Raw genomic sequence first — 6,349 nt, forward strand, 5'->3', positions numbered from 1 at the left:
CATGGCCGCGGCGCCGAGCGAGGAGGCCGGCAGGGCCGGGAGCCGGGCGGCGCTGCGCCGGGGACCCCGCGGTCCCACCGGTCGCCCTGGCCGCGGCCGCCGCCCTCCGTCAGCGCGCGCCGCCCGCGCCGGACCCGGGCCGCTGCGGCTCGACTCGACCGGGCTGAGAGCGAGGCGGACACGCTGCGGAGCGAGGGCTGACGGGCCACGCGAACCGGCCCGACGGTCGTGGGACAACCGCCGCCGCCGCCTTCCCGACTTCTCCTGAGGGGAAAAGACGAGGAAGCGGGGACGGCAAGAAGAGGCCCGCCCCGGGCGGCCGGAGGCCAAGTGTCGGCTCCCGCCCCCTGCTGGCCGGGAGGAGTTACTGCGGCCGCACTTGCAGGCAAAGCGCATTAGTTGGGTTGCCTTCCTCCCCCTGCCTGAAGGGGTTCAAGGGCTGCCCAGTGCTTTGGGGATAATTCAGAGTTCATCACCCTGTGTCCTAAACAGCTCTCCATCCGTCTAGCCCAGGTTGCCTCTCTCACTTCGTCCTAATCTACTCAGCCACACGGGATTTCCATTTGGATCCCGAACACAGTAAGCTCCCTCTTGAGTCAGGAACCCTTGCCGGGGCTGTACACTCTATAGCAGGGTTTCTCCGCTATGCCTCTGTTGGCATTTTGGACTAGATGATTTCTTGGTGTGGAGACTGCCCTGTGCCGTGTAGGATATTGAACATCATCTCTGGCCTTGACCCACTAGATGCCAGAATGACCTCCCCACCCCATGCCGTGTTGCTGTGGCAACCGAAAATTCCCTGAGGTTGCTAAATGTGGAGTCATGGTAGAGGGAGGTGAAATCCACCTGGCTGAGAACCACTGCTACACGTGGGAGGCTGTTATCCATGCGCCCATTGCAGGCAACTTCTGTAAGCCCAATCAACCTACTTAATATTGCAGCCCGGAGGATCTGCAACATTTCCACGTGAAAATTTCCACGTTCAGGAAAATCACCCGCAGTGAAATGGCTGTGCTGTGTTTTCTTCATAGTTCTGGCTATTTAAAATCCTGTTCTGCTACTCTAGAAGAGATTAAGGGAAAGCAAGCCCTGCTCACTCCCTTAATCTTATCAGAGACCCCCACCTTTGACCCACTGTTATAAAGTAAATAAAATCCTACTCCTTCTTTAGTGTTTACTGTGTTTTCCCTGGGATCTCCCTTTAAGGCTCCAAATAACCTGGACCCCACTGTTTTCTTCTCTGCTCCATCCCCTAGAGCTGCAGGCTGGGTGCTTAGTATTTATGGAATGAGTGCATTATGTATCTCACTTAATCTTCACAAGATCCCTTAAGGGTAAGCCTTATGGTTCTTACAATCGGGAAGCCAACACTCTAGAGGATTAAGTAAATTTACCCTTGGATATACATGGGTTGGCCCAGACAGTCAGACTGCAGAACTCAAATCTCTTAATCACTCCAGGAATCCACAGCCAGCAGGATGTTAAAAATCATTCTTGTCCCTCGTTTACCCAGGGAGTATCCAGGAAGACCCAGAGAGTCCAGAGTCCCTCAGCCGGTGAATAGGAAAGTAAGATTAGAATCCAGGTTTCCTATTGCCAAGGCTAGCCTCCAGATCTCCAGTGAAAGTGACTGGACAAGTCGACCAAATGAGACTTCATATTACTAGTAATAATAATGTGTTTAATAGTAAAAGAAAAGGATTGACAGATTTTGGATTGGCCAATGAATTTTTAACTTAGGCTCGACTCGTGACTCAGACAGTGAAGAATCCACCTGCAGTGCAGGAGACCCAGGTTCCATCCATGGGTTGGGAAGCTCCCCTGGAGATGGGAATGGTTACCCACTCGAGTATTCTTGCCTGGAGAATTCCATGGACAGAGGAGCCTGGTGGACTACAGTCCATGGGCTCGAAAAAAGAGGGACACAACTGAGGGAGTAACACTTTTACAATGCCATCAGCACATGTAAAAAATTAATAATTCCTTAAAATCCTCATATATCCCATCAGAGTTCAAAGTTCCAATTATCAATGTTTAAAAAAAATTTTTTTTACAGTTTATTTGAATCCCCACCTCGCAATTGAGTAATGTGTCTCATATTGTAAAATCTCTTTTAGTCTATGGTTACCCCTACATCTCCTTTTTTTTTTTTTAATTTTATGTTATTTTATTGGCTGCACCATGCAGAATCCTACTTTCCTGACCTTTGATTGGACCCTTGACCCCTGCAGTGAAGGCTTAGAGTCTTAACCACTGGACCACAAAGAAGTCCCCACTATCTCCTTTTTTCCTTTCAATTAATGGTCATGTCATTTACCATTGTCTATGTCATTTAACATTTTTCTCTATCCTCTGTTTCCTAAGAAATGCATTCTTGGGTCTAATTCACTTGTATCCAGTTCAATTTTTTTTTTTTTTTAATTTTGGCCAAATTTTATCTTTGTGTTCTTCCATCAGGAGGTACATAATGGGCGGAGGAGGAGGAGGGGAATATCTTTCTGTCTTTTTTGACATTGATAGCCCTTGATGATTAGTGTCTAGATTTATTAATCCGTTACAGTTTACAAAATGGTAACACTCTAACTCTGTTGTTCCTTCTTCACGTATCAGCTGAAAGAAAATGTTTTTTATAAAGAAAAACTGGCCCTTAGCCACTGTTTAGCACAGTTCATGTCAGAAAGGCAGGGTGACTGTTTGATTCCTTCTGTTTATTCACAAACTTTCAAAATAATATATTGGTTTCCTAACACCTTGCAATGGTGAGCAATGTTTTTTTCCGTGTCATTACAAACTCAAGAATTTTTAAATGTATTTGATATATTTCACATCCTCCTTGGAGCTCACGTTGTCTCTTCATGAGTGAGGGGGAGCCTTAGAAAGTTGACTTCGGAGTCTTTTTGACAAGACTGTTGACTTAACATCAGCTGGAATGCCAAGGCAACTGGATCCTTGGCTGTCTAGGAGAGGAGAGTACTGAAATGTCCAGTCCTGGACTGACCAAGACAGAAGGCTTCACAGCCCCCCTGTGACCAAGTGTGACACCCAGCCATCTCTTACTCATCACTAACAAATGCATTCAACCCACAGCCAGTGGCTTCCTTGTTTCTATATTTGTAATGCTCACTTGTTTGTATGTTTTCTGATTGTTCATCTCTCCATGGTCTAACATCTAATAAATGCCAAAATCAGAAGGCGTGACTGCAGCCCCTTGTATAAACAGTTTAATAAGTGGTTGTTGTGATGGTGTTGTTGTTGTGTTGTTGTTGTTGTTGTTGTTGTTTAAAGAATCAGGAGTCGGTATTTCCAGACTGTCATTCTTTAGGAAGGTGAAGTTCAGGTGATGTCCAAAGTGTTTTCTCCAAATGAAGCTGAAAGTCCGTATGACCTGCTGAATTTTAGCTTTTTTAATCTCCCATATAATATCAAAGTAGGTTTCTACTCTCTCAGATCCCAAGGAGAATTTGTGGTGTATAAGGCAAGGCTATTTATTTACTTGTCTTGACTATCACAACAAAAGGAGGTATTTTTGTCCCTATCTCATATATGAGGAAGCTGAGGCTGTGAAGTGCCGGCGTACCCAAGGCCAGAAATGAAGCATGAGGCTGAATTCAAACCCAGATCCAGATGCAAGGTGCCAGCTTCTACTTCTAGTAACTGAATACTGATCCTGCTTATTGGATTTGCGCAGAAGTTACCTTCAGAAAAGTTAGCTCTGCAGCCAGTGATCTTTCCCAATGCAAAAATGATTCTGGCATTCTCAGTCTCCTCTCCCTGCCTTTCAGAGACTTCCCATTGCTAGGAAGATAAAGACCCTAAGAAACCCAGAAGCCTTGTGGTCCAACCCGAGTTCTTTCACACAACACACAGTGAGGCCAAACAAACTAAAAAGTCAGAGTTTGGAGCAGAGAAAGGTTCATTCCAGGGCTTCCCCGGTGGCTCAGTGGTAAAGAATCCGCCTGCAGTACAAGAGATGCAAGAGATGTGGGTTCGATCCCTGGGTCAGGAAGATCCCCTGGAGGCAGGCATGGCAACCCACTCCAGTATTCTTACCTGGTGGATCCTCATGGACCGAGGAGCCTGGCGGGCCATAGTTGCAAAGAGTCAGACACGACTGAAGCAACTGAGCACACACAAGCGCAAGGTTTATCGCAAGGGCCACACAAGTGCATAAGGTCACAAAGAGCTGGACACAACTGAAGCAACTTAGCAGTACGCATGCACCTCTCCTTTAGAGCACTTGCTACTGCAGCGGCTTTATGTTTTTCAGATCGGGTAGCCCCACTACCCCCCAACCCTCCCCACTACACAGTGGGCTTCATCAGGACCAGGTCTGTGTTTGCTCACCACTGTTTCGACGGCCCTTGGCATGGGGCACAGCCCTTTGAAGTGGCTCAATAAATATTGGTTGAAAAAATGCAATCAAAGAATAAAGCTTCCCTCTGGGTCCGCCTTCTATTTATTGTTGTCTCTGCTGCTTTGGCTCCCAGAATGACTACAGTTCTGTCAAAGCTGCTAAAGGTTTGTTACGGAACTTGCAAATTCTGAAATCAAACCTCCAAGAATACGAATCTAAAAACCTGACTTGCTTAGAGGCTCCTGCCTGTGCTTATCACCAGGGGTGACTCAGAGAAAATGTTCTGAACAAACCCTGGTGTTTGGAGAGGCCCCATGGAGCCAGCGACCAGGCTGCCAACTCATCCTTGGCCACCCCACCCTCGGGGCCTGTAGGCAGGGCCCGGAGAGGAGGCCCATCTGTGTCTTCTTGAGAGCAAAGCAGGACAAACAGTAGCAAATGTAACAGCCGTGGTTTGATCGCTGGAAGTACTTGAGTGAGGAGAGGAGAGTCCCCCCACTTTTATGTGAAAGACTCAAATTTAGACTATTGACAGGGGCCTCTCTGGCAGTCCGGTGGTTAAGAGTCCTCCTTCCAACACAGGAGACGCGAGTCCAATCCCTAGTTAGGGAACTAAGATGCCACGCTCCATGGGGCAACAAAGCCAGCATACTCAACTGGTGAGCCTGAGTGTTTTAGAGCCTGTGTTCTGCGACAAGAGAATATTGACAGCATCCATCACTGAGTTGCCCGCAGTGTCAACGAGATCCGCTGACAGAATAGAAAGATGTTGCCCGAGACACACACGGCCTGTGTGCATCTTTGCCACCTACAGCACTCTCTGAATTCCTACTTTTAATAAGTCCTGGATTTAGCCTGTGAATAACACAGTTGGCTCGTTTGCTTGTATATTAAAAGGGCTAATCTGTTGAGTGTAAGTATTTAAAAATATGCCACAGTGGCCCTGTTTTGACATCTGTTTTCATATACTGGAAACCTTGAAAAATTTGAAATGGCCATGACCCCCGTCTGAAATGAATCTCCTTCTCTTTCCAAGCCCCCAGACCCCTGACTGCCCCCTGCCCAGCCTCAAACCCTGAAGCACAGAGCCTCTCAGAAACTCTCCCAATCCTCCCTCAAGGCACCCCCGTGGTAGGCTAGTGAGTTGGGGTTATTGGGGACCCCACTTCTCATGCTTGGGGTCTTCAGATCTTCCTTCTGCTCAGGACCCCTTGATGCCTGGAGCTGATTTTGCTTATGGAGAGGAGTTAACCTGATAAGTTAGGAGCCTTTCCAAGGTAGGAAACTGGAGCTGTGGGTTTTCTCTTTTTATTAGCATTCTTCCTTCCCCAGAGCGTGACTTTTTCCAGTTTGTGACCAGGGAGCCAATGCTAACCTTTATGGCCCATTTAAGTAATGGCAGAGGCAAGTCACATGGGCCCATTAACTCCCCCAGGCCCCAGAAGGCCTCACAGAATGAGCAGTCTCGGGGCCTGGATGTGAAGCACTGTGGAATAATACTCAGCTTGGTTTTTTGTGGGTTTTTTTTCCCCTTTTCTTCTTTTGCTAGCTCTTTCCCTTAGCTGTGGTTTGATTATTTTTAACATTGCTTCCTGACTTGCTTTTTAATTTGCAAGAAACAGTGAGATAGAAAGGGAAGAGGGAAAGAACCTACAGAGAACAAGCAGTTGGTGTGTACTTCCTGGAAACATCAGCGTGGTTTCTGGGTACACTCTGCACAAGAGCGCCAGGAAACCGCACACCTGAAGGGCCGATGCTGTGGGGCGAACAGGCACTCGGTCACCTGGCCTCCTGCTCCCCGCAGACCTGCCCCCAAGCAGTCCCCACCACCATCAAAGCTGTACTTCTCTACCTGGATTCATCTTACTGTGGCCTTTGCGAGTTTTGTCTCGAGGCACCCAGCTGAATGGTGTCTGCTCGGAGAGCAGGGACCAGCTGCTAAACGTGGTGTCCCTAGCTTGCCAGACCACAGAAGGACCGTGCCGGTCCATTGAC

Source organism: Bison bison, unplaced genomic scaffold (assembly GCF_000754665.1).
Source record: "Bison bison bison isolate TAMUID 2011002044 unplaced genomic scaffold, Bison_UMD1.0 scf7180017864068, whole genome shotgun sequence".
In the NCBI taxonomy this organism is placed as follows: domain Eukaryota; kingdom Metazoa; phylum Chordata; class Mammalia; order Artiodactyla; family Bovidae; genus Bison; species Bison bison.